The 17,751-nt window shown below is 36.6% G+C and overlaps 1 protein-coding gene across 1 annotated transcript in view; it reads left to right on the plus strand.

The window, feature by feature from the left end:
- The window catches only part of PCDH15 (protocadherin related 15), a 2,229,510-nt gene that overhangs the window by 935,191 nt on the left and 1,276,568 nt on the right, over window positions 1–17,751 (plus strand). Inside the window, exon 4 of the mRNA XM_074297067.1 lies at window positions 1,154–1,209. The gene's annotated coding sequence lies outside the window, so the exon portion shown is untranslated. The remainder of the gene's footprint in view (window positions 1–1,153; window positions 1,210–17,751) is intronic.

Consider the following 17,751-nt stretch of genomic DNA (forward strand, 5'->3'; position numbering starts at 1 on the left):
TAAATCCGGACTGAGCCAAGAGACATCACCAGGACTCAGAACCCAACCAAAATATTCCAAAGCTCCATCCCCAGCTTAGATCCACTATTATAACCCATTTTCCCTAGTGTAGACCCCATCAAATCAAACCTCTCTTCCTCCACATACATAGCTCTTCAAATCTACATTCATCACAGACATTGTACCCCTATAGTTTTCAATGTTCTATTATCTTGTTTTTTTGTTTTGTTTTGTTTTGTTTTTGTTTTTGTTTTTGTTTTTTTCCTCTACTAGCCATTTCAAGAATATAACCTCTCTCTTAAAAACAATTCTATGTGTCATTATTTGCTATGTGGAAATTCATGTACAACTTTTGAAACTTTAGAATTTCACAAGCAATTGAAATTGAGTTCAGTTCTATACATTGGCCATCATTCAGCATTATTAACCATTAAAAGAGGTTGTTGTTTCCCAATCTCCTTGGGTCCCTAAAATGAACAACTCTCATTGTGCTTGAACAGATAAGAGAGAAGGGTGCTATGTTCATTGTTACCTCTCCTTATTTATATGGCCATCTTCTTTAGTATTAGAGTATACATAGACTGTAAGACAGTGACAATGAGAGTCAAGATATATATTTGTACTACACAGACAACATGTGAGCATTTGAACCCAGGTCTTCCTGACACTATCTACTAAATCATGCTGCCTTTCTCTAAATGTTTGTTGATTATATCACTTTCTGTTATACAGTATGCTTTTTTCTCAACTGTCCTGTGTGGTAGGCCATGGTTATACCCATTTGACAACTGATCTTGAAAGAGGTTCAGTAATTTTCCCACGTCTGCACAGTTAGGAAGTAGCAAAACCTGGGTTTTAATACAGATTTTATGGCTTGGGATCCAGGATTCTTGCTAAGGAATGGAAATCTACTATTTCAAATAGCAAGCCTATCTGGAGAACTTTAGCTCTACCATGCCTCCATTCTTGTTATTATTTTTTTGATGTAAGATCTTTAGATATATGTAAAATAATTTAACTTATTATTCTCAATGTGTTGCTATTAGAGTTCTTCTGGCAATGAGTATCTAATACGTATTTAAAATCCTTTTTCAGAATCAAGTTGTTCTGTTTTGTCACTAAATCTGACAAATTGTTGTTCTTTGTTTTCCAGGCTTCACAATTAAATCAACACTGAAAACTATGATCAAAAACTGAAGGGAAGCAAAGGTACAGTCTTTTTTTTTTACTTAAATGTATTTAAAGGAATGGTCAGTAATTTTTGAGATCTTGTAACTAATTACTAATAGCTTCAAAATTATTTAAGATTCTAAGATCTAAAAATATATAGAATCACATTCAAACAGATTTTTGAAAAATATAAATAATATAAAATAGTCTAAAGGATTATAAAAGCAACCAAAGATGTTGAACTAACTTTTTTTTTCATTCAAGTTCAGGGACCAGCTGAAACTTATCCTAGCTTATCGTCTAGAATAGCAGGTTTCTAAGGTAACTTCTAGCAGTATGTCTGAAAACAAAAGATTTGGGGATTCTTATAGACTACAAGGTCAATGTAATCACCATTATGATCTGGAAGACAAAACAGTCATTGAACTCTTGAGTTGAAATAAGATAGGAAGGACTTCCAGGAAAGAGAAGGTCCCTTTGTTCTCTATCCTTGTCATGACACATTTTGGAAAGGATAATGATTCAGGAAAGCATTCACAACACAGAAACTGAGATGGTCCTAGGGTCAGTGATTTAGAGCAAGCTATATTCTTAGAGTTGTTTTATTCAACAGATTAATTTCACAGATGAAGAAAATAATGTCTTAAAAAGGAGGAATGATGTTTTTAGGCCTATATCTAGGAAAGTGAAGAAGTAGGATTTGTCCTTGTCTTCCTGACTTTGACGTTGGTTCTCTCCCAATTATAGATCATTATCACCCTCTGAGAAAGAACTTAAATCCATATTACAGAAAGATAATGGGTAACATAATAGCTATCTTTATGTATATAAAGAAGTCATGTGAAAGATGGATTACAGTGGTTGTATTTGGGCCCATATATATAAAGTCAAGAATAACAGAGTGAGGAAGGTGTGAGTTCAAATACAGCCTCAGACACTAACCTAGCCAAGACATTTAATTTCTCTCAAACTTACTTTCCTCTTCTGTGCAATAGCTTCCCACAAGGTTATAGTAAGTATCTAACACGATAATGTTTGCAAGCACTTTGCAAAACTTAGAGCTCTATAAATGGTAACCATTATGATTGTTATTATATAAACATATTTTGTTCTGTATGCTACAATTGAGATTCTTGTGTTTTTTTTTTTTTTTTTTTCCCTGAGGCTAAGGTTAAGTGACTTGCCCAGGGTCACACAGCTAGGGAGTATTAAGTGTCTGAGACCAGATTTGAACTCCTGGTCCTCCTGACTTCAGGGCTGGTGCTCTATCCACTGCCCCACCTAGCTTCCCCAAGATCCTTATTCATGGATGGGAAGGAATAGACATCCTCTGAGACGCTGTCCAGTACTAAATTTTTGGATTCTATGACTATTGAATATCTCTGTACACCCTTTATTGAAAAATAAAGTGCTATAGGAATCACCTATTACTGTAAACTATTTCTTAAGAATTTTGGTTGAGTTATTTGGGGTTATAAATATCAGTAATAATAATGGTTACTATAATATGGTTATATATTAATACTAATAATTAATGAATGGTAATTAATATGTGCTATATTAATGATAATCACCAATACTGTTTTTTTTTTTTAATGAGAATCTTTGATAAGCTCAGTCTCCCTTTTTATCTCTGCCTCAAATATGAAATATTTACATGGGATTTGTTCAAATGTACTAGTGCTACATAGGCTTTAGCAATTATTTGGGAATATGGAAGTAGAGTAAAGAGACAAGTTGTTTCCCTTATTGTGATTGGGTTTTCTTTTTTAGTATTTTCATGTTGTTTACTCCAAAAGATCATCACAATTGACAATGAGAGTGTTTTGACATCCAGATTCAATTATCTGTGTTTGCAAGGGAAATTGTTCATATTCCCCACACCATTCTGCCTGAGAGCTCATTAAGCAAAGGGCTAGGATGTTAAGAAATCCACAAAGGAGAGGCCAATCTCACAATTCCATCGCTTGGCTTTTTCCCTCTCTCTTTTTTTTTTGAAAAAGGACTAGCAAAGGAGGACTGTTTTAAAAGGCCCATTGGAGGAGTACATTGCATGTTGGGTCATTAAACGACTGATATGTAATTCCATACATCAGGGGAAAATCCAATTCATGAAGTTGAACTTTCCTGTCTGTGATAAGGAAAGCAGTTGCTTCCTCGAGAAAATAAATGAATGGACTCCAGTTTACTTTCATCCTCCAAATTATCTACGTCGCTTTATGTTCCCAGCAAGAGCTCCGGAGATTCATTACTGGGAAACAGAGTGTAGAATCACTGCATGCTAGCATATTAGTAACTTGTGCTTTAGAGAAGAAGCTTAGAGTAGTGTCAGAGACCTGGAATAAAGTCCCGTTTTTTGATATATCATGGCTGTGTGATCCTGAGGAAGTCATTTAACTGCTTAGAACCCCTAGACAATGCTATAAAGCTTACTACTATACCTTCATTAGGAAGCTGTAAGAAATATAAAGAGGAAATAGAACGTGGTAGGATTTTAGATGGAATGATAGAAATCTCCTAGTCCATTGCTTTCATTTGGTATTTAATATAGTGTAGTCAAGAGATGTAAGTTGCCATGGTCATATGAATAACAAAAGACTCAAATCCAGAATGATCAGTGGTTCTCATTTCCCTAAAGGAAAATAAATTCACAAGTTACGGCAAAATAATGTTATAATTACTACTACCAAGACTCCTTGAACTAATAATATAGTGATCACCACCTCTACTACTATTAATATGATTAAAACTACCATTATCACTACTACTTTTACTACTACTAGTTTTGCTATTTTATATATATATATATATATATATATACATATATATGTGTGTGTGTGTGTATACATATATATGTATATATATATATATATATATACACATAATTAGTATGTTTATTTATTTATGTTTAAGGTTTGTAAAACATTGATTTTATCACCCCTTGTTTTTGGTCATTTCAGTTATACATCACTCTTTATGATCCCATTTGAGAGTATATTTGGCAAAGAATGTGTGATGGTTTTCCTTTTCCTTCTCCAGCTCATTTTGTAGACAAGGAAACTGAGGCAAATGGGGTTGAGTCATTTGACTGGTTTCACACAGCTCATAAGTTTCTGAAGCCATACTTGAACTCAGGCGCTTCTGCCTCCAAAGCAGGTACTTACTCCATCAACTGCAAGACCTAGCTGCCACTATACTAAGTAATAGATAATATAAAAAATACACTTCCCATTTTTTAAAAGGAGTAAATTTAGGCCTGAAGAGTTTTTTTTTTTAATAAACTTAGAGAAATTCATCATTTTTGGAAACCAAAAAATAAGAATTTTAATCTAAGTCTTCTACCTCTGAATATAGAAAACTTTTTTCCCTGGGGCATGATATCTTTTTTTTTTTTTTTCCCTGAGGCAGGGGTTAAGTGACTTGCCCAAGGTCACACAGCTAGGGAGTGTTAAGTGACTGAGACCAAATTTGAACTCGGTCCTCCTGACTTCAGGGCTGGTGCTCTATCCACTGTGCCACCTAGCTAGCCTCGGGCATGATATCTCTAGTAATTATTATGGGTCGAATAAAAATCCAGTTCTACTGATTTCAAATCCAGTGATCAATAAGATTTTTACATAGTTGTATGTCTGATATTTTATTTCCTGATTTTACTGTTGGCTATTCTAGCCCGCAACTTACATTTTTTTAGGAAATTATTAATGACAATTTAATAATTGAGCAAATTATTGAATCACATAGATCATTGATCTCATGGAGAAATTTTTTTGGATCAATTTCTTTGAAAGCATTATTAAATGGATTATCCTCAGAGACATCATTTATTGACAAAGTACTAAAATAATTATGGACATAACATGAAAAGCAATAGCTAAATAAAAACATCCTTATTTTCTTTACAGAAATATTTGTTACTGAAGTTCTCTGCTTTTTTCCATGCCTTTTCATGATTAGGGAACAGTCTAAAATTTCCTTAGACATTCATCGATTTTTCTCAGATGAAAAACAGAATGAATAGGAGCAGTATATGTGTGGGGTGTGTGTGTGTGTGTGTGTGTGTGTGTGTGTGTGTGTGTGTGTGTGTGTGTCTGGAAACAAAGAAATGAAAGCAAAGCAGATGCTCATTGATTAAGGAACAGGTAAACACTTTGTGGTATAAGAACACCATAGGAAATTTCCATGCTATAAGCCATGAAGAAAGGTGGTATAGTGGATAGATCAGAAATATTGAATTTAGAAGGCAAAACGAAAGTTGAAATTCTTCTTTAAGTATTTACTAGCTATATGAGCTAGGCTATTGTTGCTGTTTAATCCTGTCTAACTCTTTATGAGTTTATTTGGGTTTTACTGAAATATTGAATATTTACTGAATGAATTTACCAAATATCGGCTTGCCATTTCCTTCTCCAGAGAATTCTACAAATAAGGAAATTGAGGCAAACAGGTAAAATGACTTGATCAAGGTCATAAAGCTAGTTAGTATCTAAGGCTGGATTTGAAATCACAAAATCCTGATTCCAAAGCCAGTTCTGTCCAGTACACCATTTACCTGCCTCACAACTTTCAATCTTTCTGTGACTCATTTCCTTCTCTGAATAATGGGAATGATAATAACACTTATCTACAACTGAAGTTGAGAAGATAAAGTTAATTAATATATGTAAAGAATTTTGTGATCCTAAAATCTCTGAATAAATGGTGCTATTAATGAGAGTGCTCCATAAAAATGAAGGGTATGTCAAAACAAGAGATATAAGCAAATGTGAACCATTTATGAAAGAAATAAAGCCTTGCAGAATAAATCTTTTCCATATAGCTTGCACTTGAAATAGAGTATTATGTGAGAAGCCTGGAGAATGTTCCATAATGAAGATGAGGAGAAAGAAGAATGGATGTTTTTCCTATGAGAGAGAAGGCTTAGAACTGGGCATTCAAGGATTGGGATTTGACTGACAATAGCTAGCATTTATGTTGTCTTTTTTTAACATTGGCAAAGTATTTAATACCACTTTGGACCTCATAACAACTCTGGAAGATTGATGTTATTATTATAGTACCCAATTTACAGATGGAGAAGTTGAAGCAGACAAAAGTTAAATGACCTGTCAAGGATCCAGATCAATTGAAGAAAAGTCTTTAGGATGAAAGCTATCCCAGAATACCTTAGGAGTGTAATGGGAGTCCAGCTCTTGGAGGGCTTCTGATGGAGCCTGATCAGTCCATTGGAGCTTTCTCTGTCACTAAACATAATCACCTTCCCTGCAGCTTCCAATCTTAGAGTTTTGCCTTGGAATATAAAATGCTAAAGGGCTAATCCAAGGTCACTTATTCAAAATGGACTCAAACTCAATTGTTTCTGGGGGCAAATGCCAGACACCAAGCTAGTGGAGATGCTTTGCAGGGAATTCCTGCTCAGGAAGAAGTTGGACTACATGGCTTTTGACCTCTTTTCCCTCTCTTGGGTTTCCTAATCTAGGAAAGCATTATTCATGGATTTATTCAAATAGAATTCTCTTCACTTACCTTTAAAGTCATTCTCTAAATAGCCAATGGAGCCAGGTTTTTCTTTTTTCTTATTTTTTGAAGAGATGTAGTTCATTCAGGACTATATGCAATGACAAAACTTCTCTTTGTGCATTTAGAATCCTCTTTTCACTGACTGACTGAGTGGTGTCTGTAGCCTCAGGTGTAATCACAGATGCTGGCAATTCAGAGTTTCTCATAGCTTGCTCTTTTGTCACTTTTTTCCCCATGTGGTGATGAGTTGCTGGGAGGAGGTGACCTCAGAATAGAGATGGAGCCCAAGTGATCAAAATGAGCCTTTGCCTTCCTCATCCTAGGGAAAAAAAAAATGCCTATGCCCTACTCCTCTCATTCATGCAGCTCATTGGAGAGAACAGTCTGCTCATATCTATTTTTATGTACATTACATATTTAAAAGATAAAGCAACCCAAATCGTGTTTTATTATCAGAATTCTTATTCTTGATTTCTCTGCCAGAGTGATGAATATGTATGGGCGGCCAAAAACCCCTGCTGGAGTGACAGGCTTGAGTGCAAGGAAGATAAGGAAAGGCTGGGTATTCTCCATGGCAGATAAATAAAAAGGAAATCTGTCAGTCTCATTTACTATTCAGGTCTCTTAATCAGCAGACATGAGGCAACTTTCAGGCCTCTTTTGAATATTTGACATTCACTTGTTCTCATGTAGAAGCCCCCTGCACTGGGAGGGATTTCAGACAGAGCACTGGGGTTGTTCAGGATGGGTGTTTCCTTCTGAATGGAATTCTTTGGTTCTGTCCAACATCCTGGCTTCCAGGGGCAGGATAATCAGGAAATTTTCATCCATGGAACTAAAATCACCGGTGCTCATGTGCTCATGTGGTTGTCCTTTGATATTTACTCTAGAAGAGGACCATTGATATTAGGGAGGTGATGCTATGACATGCAAGTGAATTTGATTTAAATGAGGGAGGGCTATGTATGGTCACCTGCAGATCGGTTTTATTGGCTAGATATCTTTCTTAAAGATTAGGTCTTAAACCAAAAGAAATCTGATTCTAGGTGGCCACCGATAGGTCTTAGGCCAAAGCCACAATTGATTATTGTCTGGATACCGATTGACTTAGATTGAAAGTAAATAGCTATCATTTCTGCTTTGGCTAGACCCTAAGGGCCTTTCCCTATTTGATTTATTTATTTATTCATCTGTTTGTTTGTTCATTCATTTATTCATTTATTTAGTTTTTTTTTTTTTTTTTTTTTTTTTTTTGGGGGGGGGTCTACATGAAGGAGGAGATTTTTTGCCTCAGTTGCTACTAGCTTTAATCACTAAATGGGTGAGGTCTCTGTAAAACTGAGGCTTGTTGAAGGCCTTAGCTTAAAAAGGTCAAAGTTTCACATTGCGTCCAAGGCTATGTCCAGTTGTTTTGATCTGTACCTTGCCACTATACTCAAGATAGCTCTGGAGGGGAAGGTGGGGCAGGTGACCTGGTACAACCCTCCCTCATTTAATCCAATTCACGTGCATGTCATCGCATCACCTCCCAAGATATCCTCTTCCAGAACAAAAGACAAACAATATAGATAACTTTAGCTGCATAGATGAAAGTCTCCCAGTTCCCCTATTCCAGGAAGCTGGGATGTTCAGTAGAACCAGACAATGCCATTCAGAAGGAAACACCCATTTTCCTTCCCTTTCTCCCTTCTTCCTTAAATCTTTCCTTCCTTCCATCCTTCCTTCTTTCAATCCATATAGGGTATAATACTCTTTTTTTCTTTTGCCTTAGTGTGGTACACTAACATTAAATACATCAGCTACCATGTGTGGAATTGCCTGAAATATGGAGAAAGGCAATCCATGCAATTTCTTTTCTATCAGTCAGTCAAGAAGCACTTTTTAACTGCTCATTGTGGGCCAGACACTGAACTAAGCACTGCTTTTCAGTCTTCAAGAAGTTTCCATTTTAATTACAGAAAAGTCATGTATACAAATAAATGCCAATAAAATATATAAGAAGCAGATATAAATATAAAGGGGGACAGGTTTAACTTTTGGACATTGGGGGACTGGAAAAGCCCTCTTAAGGAAGGAAGGATGGAAACTCAGTCCTGAGGGAAAAAAAAAAAAAAAAAAAAAAAAAGGAGTGCTAAGAGACAAAAGTAAAGAAGAAAAGCGTCCAGTATATGAGATGGCCACATGTAAACGTGAAAGTGATATGATCTATGATGTGGATTTTGGCACCAAATGTTGGGGTTTGGTCGTATGAGGAATTCACAACGACTATTCTCTTTGGCAAAAGGTAGATTTATTTAGGGAAACAGGTTATAGATAAAATGAAGGGATACAATAGACACCAGAAATGATAAATATGAAATAGAGTGGGAGAATACATGAAAGACAAATTCCTTGGTGGAACTCACAATTACCCAGTAGAATTAGTGTCAGTAAATTGATTATTGTTTATTCAATGTTTAGAATATTTTTCATAGTATTAAGTACCTTTTCTCTAGGAGTTTATGTTTTAACGGGAACGATACTGTATAAAAATATCAGAAATAAACAAAAATATGGGGTATAGCAAGAAGATGACCTGACAAGGGAAGCTATAATTAGGGTCACCAGTACAAATATCGTGGAGGAACTAGAATTTGTGATGAGTTTTGTAGTAGATTAGATGAATCAAGATATAGAAGGGAGGGACTAGAGCACTTTAGGTGTAAGGCACAGCCAATACCAAGGCATGGAAATGGGAGATGTAATGTTATATTTAGATATGAGTCAGTATATGGGGAGGAAAGTATAAAAAGGCAGGGAAAGTAAGAAAGGTCCAGACTATAAAAATCTTTAAAAAACAGTGTTTTTTGTTTTTTTTTTCATTTGATCTTGCAGACAATTTATCGTCCTTCCTTCTTGAAGAGGAGGTGATACCAGGGAGGTGATCCCATGATATACAAAGGAATTGGATTTAAGTGACAGTGAGCTTTACAAATTCACCTGCCTCACTTTTTTTTTTTCTCTCCAGGCATCTAGGTCCAGTGGAAAGATATATATCAGGATGATTGGAGATGAATTTGGATACAATAGGAGACTTTGGCTTTTTAAATTTAAGGGTTTTTACAGGACTCTGTTTGAGGCAACATTTTTTCAGTGGTTTAGGTTCAATAAATATTGAGGTAAAGAATAGCATCTTTTACCCATTCAAAAAATATACTACTTGTTTCATAAGTTTAGAGTGCTTTGCAATGATATATGTTGCTTTGCAGTCATGTCCGACTCTACACGATCCCATGGACTTTGCTCAAGGGGTTTTCTTGGCAATTATACTAGAGTGGTTTTTCCTTTCTTTCTATACTAGCTCCCTATTTTATAGATGAGGAAGCAAGGTAGATAGTGACTAAGTGATTTGCCCAGGATCACAGAGCTAGTGAGTTAGTGAGATTCTGAGTTTGGATTGGAACTCGCATCTGACTCCAGGACAAGTACTCTATCCAATCGGGTATTTGGCTGCCCCCAAACATATATGTGTATATATAGATAGAGGAACCACATGTATATATACATACACATGAATATATACATAACAGTACATATATATAGACATACATATGTATGTAAACATGTATACATATTTTGGTGTTATACACATGTATGTCTGTATGTACATACATACATATATACACATATACATATATATGTGTGCGTGTATATATATATTTGAGTTGGGTACACATATACATATACATATATATGTGTGTGTGTGTGTGTATATATATATATATTTGAATTGGGACATCATCTGGGAGCAAGAAGGGCTTTTAACAGTAGGTAGGGGCAGCTAGGTGGTGCAGTGGATAGAGCACCAGCTCTGAATTCAGGAAGACCTGAGTTCAAATCTAGTCTCAGACACTTAACACTTCCTAGCTGTGTGACCCTGGGCAAGTCACTTAACCCCAGCCTCAAAAAAAAAAAAAAAAAAAAACAGAGGTAGACCTTGACCTGAATTTTGAAGGACCCTAGGAAGTCAATAAGGCAAAAGAGAGAAAGCAAGAACATTCCAGGCATGAGACTCAACTTCTGTAAATACACAGACATGGGCTGTAATATCTTGTATGAGGAAGAATAAGAAGGCAAGCATAGCTGTCAGGGATTGTGTAAACCTTAAAGAGCTCTAGAAACATCAGAAGTTTTTGTATTTTTGATAGGATCTCTTTCGAAGGTATTGTTATCATTATTAGCCGTAAAATGAGGGGACTTGTCAAACCGAACTGTAGGCTTCCTTCCAGTTTAAAAATTGCCAGTGATTTTAACAGTGATGCTCCAATGCAGTCTTTTATAACAAGGAGCTTGAGTGTTTTAGGAGATCTTGAATTCTGGGAGTCCTGGATTCTCTGCTGAACCCTGGCTGTGACTAACACAGGAAACAACTTGGTTCCTGTGTGTGGTCGAGCCACAGTAATCCCCCCTCTCTCTGGAAGGCTTATTAATAACAATAATGACACCCAGCACTTGAGCTGTTCCTTCCTTTCTGTGATCCCCAAGGGCTTTATAAATAGACTTTGTTTCTGGAGTCCCGCAAGGGAGGCAGGGATTACTCTGTACTTATTGCTGAAGAAAAGAGGGATCAGGCCACTTAAGTATCTTTGGGAAGATCAGCCAGTGACAAGGCCAGAAATAGTCTTTCACAGGGAAGTGGAGTAGAATGTTGTGGGTATAGTAAAAGGGAAGGTGCAGGGTTGGAAATCCTGGAAGCAAAAAGAAAGCGCACACTGACTCATTGCCAGGGATCAGGCAGTTGAAAGGATGTTTCTCCTGTTGCCTCTTTCTTATCATTTATCATTGTGTGGAGCCAAATATGTAGATTTATGTTCTTCTGCCAAAATAAACAGATTTGATGAAGGAAGACCCAAGACTCCAGTCCCAAGAGAGGGTAAAAAAGACAAGTTGGCCTTTCTCATTTGTGTCATCTGATGATTTTAATTTGCTCTATGAAGTGTCTTGGATTTCAGAATTTGTATGATGTTCATTTCAATAAGAACATGTTTGCAGTAGGCCTTTTTGGGTCAAACATCCAGCTTACAAAATGAAAAGAAGATTGGTTTGAGGAGAAAACATTTGTAAAGTCAATTCCCCCCAGCACAATTAATAATTGAAAACGAGAATATTATTAGAAAGAAAATGTGGTCTAGTGGATAGAAGGTGAATCAAAAAGTCAAGAAGGTCTGAATTTAAGTTATCAGATCTGATCCATATTGTCTATATTCAGAGGGTTATAAGTCAGTTAGGGCCCCTCATGGGCCCAAGGAAACTCTTGAAGAGTATAAATTGCCAAAAATACATTGGCATGGTAAAGAGAGTTTCTGTACTGGGTATTCCCTAACCCAGTAAAATCTCAGATTTGACTATAAAATGTAGCAAGGTATTTCCAAACAGCTCACTGAATTCAGTGCTGCAACATCTTGTCAGAAGATCCTAAAGCAGCCAAGAAGCCTGGTGAACTTACAATCATAAAGCCCTGAGTTTGAATCCTGCCTCAGACACTTAATGGTTGAGAGGCCTTTATCCAGCCCTTTAGACTCAATTTCCTTATTCAAAGAACAGAAATGATCATCATACTTAGAAAAGCTATCATGAAGATTAAATAAAATAATATTTTAAAATCTGCTAATCCTAAAGCTTCTTTGTTATTATTGTTATTACTATCACTATTACTTTTGTTTTTATCATTTCTATTATTGGAGAAGAAAAGAATCTTTGGGATGATGTCTTTTAAGCTGGATATTTAATGGATGATGTAACTGATGGCAAGGGAATTTAAAAGACTTGCCCAGTGACACACAGACATTCTTTACAGAACCAGTGTTTGAACTTTGTTCCTCTAGTTTCAGAGCGAACAATCTATCCAACCTGTGAAGATTCTCAATTAGACAGAAATCCATACGGCAAAAATCGGTTCTGCCGAGTGTCTGTCTATTTCTCGAGCCTGTTACATTATGTAGTTTATCCTTTTCTTTCCCCTTAGATGCTCTGTAGGACGGGCTATCTGCTCTCTTCAGTGATGGCAAGCCTCTCCATTTTATAATAACAAAATGTCGAGATTCAGAGTTCTAAGCTTTCACACCTCTCTGAACATTAAGATAGACATCCCTTTCCTGAAAACTTGAATTTGAAATAGGATATGCTTCAAACAAACAAATGCAACCTCTCCAGGGACCATAGGTCTGCCTTTGGGTATGCCTTAGTATGGATCAGAAGACAGAAATACCATTTTAGGGCTCTCAGAAGCAAAGCAGGCCTCTCTTGTTGGTCTTTAATTTTCTCTGAGCCATTATGATATTCCTCCAAGCACAACTGCTGGAAAAAGGCTGCACATAGGCCATGTTTTCTCTCATCTTGAAGGGGGAGGAAAAGAAAAAGCAGGTTCCTTTTGTCACCATGAGTCACTGAATCATATCTACCTTCCTTCGGAATCGCCTTTAAAAGTCAGATTGATGCTGGAAGTCATGACTGCATTTAAATACTCCCTATCCTTTGCATGTTCAACTGAAATCTCATTGCCACTATACTAAAAGGGCCGAAAATAATTGAGGTGTGCCTCTAGGACAAAGGAGTTTGGGTCTATGTTGTGCTGGGTTCTTCCCCTTCAAGTGCTTTGCTATGATGGTCTATTTCTCTCACTGGCTTTGTACAGGAAGTCTTGAATTAAAATGATTCCCCCCCCAGAAAAAAAGCTTATTATATTAATAACCAAGATTAAAGAATCTTAGATAATGTAGAGCAATTTTTATTGTGTTATTATTTTAGCTCAAAGGAAATCTGAGGTTTAAAAAATAGTTACATTCAATATTTTACATGATTGCAATGTATAAACTATATATGAGGAGTAATAGATTGTATAAACATATCAGGGAAAGAGGAGGGAAGGAAAGAACAGAGGAAAAAAATGGAATTTGGAACTCAAAACTCTTAAAGATGTTAAAGAGATATAATTAGAGAAAGATAAATTATCATATCAAAAAAGAAGAAGAAAAAGAAGTAGAAGAAGAAGAAGAAGTAGAAGAAGAAGAAGAAGAAGAAGAAGAAGAAGAAGAAGAAGAAGAAGAAGAAGAAGAAGAAGAAGAAGAAGAAGAAGAAGAAGAAGAAAAGAAGAAGGAGAAAAGAAGAAGAAGAAGAAGAAGAAGAAGAAGAAGAAGAAGAAGAAGAAGAAGAAGAAGAAGAAGAAGAAGAAGAAGAAGAAGAAGAAGAAGAAGAAGAAGAAGAAGAAGAAGAAGAAGAAGAAGAAATAGGTCCATTTATTTCAAGTGAAGCTGGTCTAATAATGAATATCGTATTTGGTTTGACTGTACTGATGGAGGGATAGAGTTACCCAAATCTGAATGATCCTTGCAGTTGGGAGTAGATTCCTGGAAGAGAGCAGGAACACTAAGCTCACCACTGGACACATCTGTATAGCTTGCCAACAAAGACTGATGTACCTAAGAGTTGTCTCATGTTTACCCTTAGTTTTTATGCAGCTGTTTTCATGGAATACTGTTACACAAAAGACTGAGGAAGAAGCAGGCTCATTATCAGCGAGAGGGCAATTGGAAACCACGATTATTATACAACAGGCAAAGCATGCCCCAGAATTTACAAGCTTCTTTGTATAAACAATAAGAAGGCTGAGGGCTGAGATTTTACTGCTGTTCTATACTACTTACCATGAAAAGAAATTGGCTTAAGCTTTAAAACCTCAAGTGAGTACCACATAGACCTTAAATGGGGAAAACATAAAGCAATGGGAATTTAGGGCAGTAATGCTGTTGGCTGATGGCTTTAGCAATCGTTTGTGTGTCCCCATTAGCCCAGCTGTAAATCCAGAAACATAACTCTCTGAATGCAGCTTCCTCGCTTTGGACAGGGATGCCTGATCTGCCATTGAACTGGCTGTTTTATTTGGTAAAAAGTTCTTCCAACCTCAATTTAAATTTCACCTTGTAGCAATTCAGTTTCCCTAAAGTTTATATCCTGTTTCTGTTGAGATAAGCAGGGAGGGAGAGAAAGAGAAAAAGAGAGAGGGAAAGAGGGAGAGGGAGAAGGAGAGAGAGAAGGAGAGGGAGAGGAACAGGGAAAGAAAGAGAAGGAGAGATGGGAGAGAGAGAGGAAGAAAGAGAGAGATGGAGAGAAACAGAGAGTTAGAGAGAGACAGAGATGAAGGCAGAGTTAGTGACAGAGATAGAGGCAGAGAAAGAAGAAAAGGAAGACAGAAAAACAGAGAGAAACAGAAAGACAGTGGGACAGAGAGAAAGAGATAGAGAGACACACAGAGAGAGTCAGAGGTATTAATAGAGACAGAGAAAGAAGAGAAGGATAGGAAGGAAAAACAAAGAACACACACACACACACACACAGAGAGAGAGAGAGAGAGAGAGAGAGAGAGAGAGAGAGAGAGAGAGAGAGAGAGAGAGAGAGATGGAGACAGAGAAACAAGAAAAGAATAGGAAGGAAGAGAGACAGAGAGACAGTCAGAGTCAGAGAGAGAGTGAGAAAGTAGAGAGTCACAGAGAAATAGAGATAGAAACAGAAAGAAGAAAAGGATAGGAAGAAAGAAGACAGAAAAACAGAAAGAGACAAATAGACAGGGATGCAGAGAGACACATATACACACATAGAAAGAGAGAGAGAGAGGCAGAGACAAGAGACAGGGATAAAGACAAAGAAAGAAGAGAAAAATAGGGAAAAGGAAGACAGAAAAAAAAAACCAGAGAAAAAGACAGGGAGGAAGATAGAGACAGACATACAGAGAGCTATGAAGACAAAGTGACAGAGATAAAAATGGAGAAAGAGAGGTTAGGAAGGAGAGAGAGAAATAAAGGACACAGAAAGAAAGACAAAGACAAAGATACAGAGAGACAGAGAGACATATATTCTCTGTCTTAGAGACAGAGAAAAAAGAGGCTAGGAAGAAAGAGAAACAGAGAAAGACAAAGACACAGAGAGAGACACACAGAGAGAAAGACAGAGAGAGAGGCACAGAGACATACACAGAGAGGAATAGAGAGACACACAGAGAGAGACAGAGGGGCAAAGAGAGACAGACAGAGAGAGAAAGAGACAGAGAGAGAGATAGACCCACAGAGAGAGACAGAGAGAGGGTGGGGGAGATAATAAGGAGCTTGGACTTTTAGAACTCTCCATTTTGTCAATGGACTAAGATATTAACTTTCCAATCCATTTTCTATCCTTCTCTATACCAATATCTGCATAGACAATTCATCTAAAAAATAAATTGAAATAACCTCCCTGGCATTTCCTCGTAATGCCCCTCAAGGTAATATTCCGGGGAACGTATGATGAAGCTGTACATTTTGGAGACTGAATAAGGCATTGTCATTCTTTTATAAGCTCATCAAACTCTATTTTATATGCCAATTTTCACTTGAATTCAACAAGCATTTATCCATTCCCCATGAGCCAGTTGCTGTATGAGACAATAATGTTTCTAAGTGGCAGAGGTGAAGAAAAAGTAAATTCCAGGAGTTGGAACAGAGGATAAAGAGTACAAAGGTGTGGAGAAGGGAAATAGAATATTAATTTTGGAGAACAGTAAGTAATTCAGTTTGACTGGATATTAAAAGGCATGGGAATGAACTTCCAGGGCCATTTCTTAACCAATACAATCTACCCAAAATATCTTCTTTAAGAGAGTCAATTTAAAGATCAAAGAGAACATTTCTAATTCAGCCTCCTAGAACAGAGACAGATAAAATTAAAAATGACTAACTCAGAGTCACACAGGAATTATGAAGAAAGCCAGATTGCAAGTCCAGGTCATTTGTCCACAATGCCATTGTTTTATCCAACTTATTTGTCCACTCCAAGATGCCTTACTACTTCTCCCTAGGTTCATCAGTAGTAAATAATAGAAGATGAGCATTGTGTGATTTTGATGCTGATTGCCCAATTGGACATAGTTTAAGTGGGGAAAGGGGATAAAAGACAAAAATCTGGATTCCAATCTATTTCTGAATTTGTAGCCATTACCAAAGTCACAAGCTGAAAACTTTTCATGTATTGGAGAAGAGGATGCAGGGAAATTTGTTCATGCTTTTGGGAATTTCCTCTTTCCAGGATGCTGCTTCAAATGCTCTTATTTTGGTATTGTTTAGCAGCATTTATCCCTAAACTAAGTGTGTCTCCTTCCTTGCACTACTTGTTATAGCAGGATTTGAGTCTCTTGCCCTTTTTTTTAAAATTACCTCCTCTGTTCATGACCTATCTTGTCAATGATCTTCCTAAAATATGGCACTAAGAACTTGAATATTACTTTCTGTCAGGGTCCACTCAGAAGAAAATACACATACTCTGGATGTTCTCAAGGTTGACAGTGGTAGTCTTTAGGGAGTTCCAAGATGGATGTATCTTAGAAGAGAAGATCCAATATAAGTTCTTTCTTTTAAAATGTGATTGAAACAAGTTAAATGCAGTCAAAAAAGGTAGGGTTTTTCCTTGTATTTTTGTGGGTGTGAGACACTTGGCATTTTGATCCCCTGAACTTTGTGTTTATTGGAAACTATACCCCTAAATTTTTGTTTGTTTTTTTGGGGAGAAGGGCAGTATTGTGCACCAGCTGTTTTTATTATGCAACCTTTAATATATACAATCAAATCTTGGTAAACAACTGATAGGAACTGATAATCAACAAGAGAAACATAATCTGGGTTAATCTGGGCGAGATTTGGAAAACTAAACCTCAGACATGAGAGATCCCTTAACATCATAAGGGGGAGGAATAATTTTTGCTCTTTGGGAACTCAGTAAGAGTATGGATTATGGAAGTAGATCCAGAGTATGAGTAATATATAAAATAATGAGCTGGGAGCAAAATATATCCCTTCCAATTCTGGCATAAGATCCTTAGGTGTCTACTGCTTCATATTTAAGATCTCTTTCATTTTAAGTTTTTGGTTTCTGAAATGGATTCCTTCAATTTCCTTGGGTTCTAGATATTTGGTATAAGGATATAAAAATTTTGAAACTAAGTCATAACTGAGCATCATTCAGTTCTATATTTTATCCACAACAGTTTTACCAATGGATGTA

Source organism: Sminthopsis crassicaudata, chromosome 2 (assembly GCF_048593235.1).
Source record: "Sminthopsis crassicaudata isolate SCR6 chromosome 2, ASM4859323v1, whole genome shotgun sequence".
Lineage (NCBI taxonomy): Eukaryota > Metazoa > Chordata > Mammalia > Dasyuromorphia > Dasyuridae > Sminthopsis > Sminthopsis crassicaudata.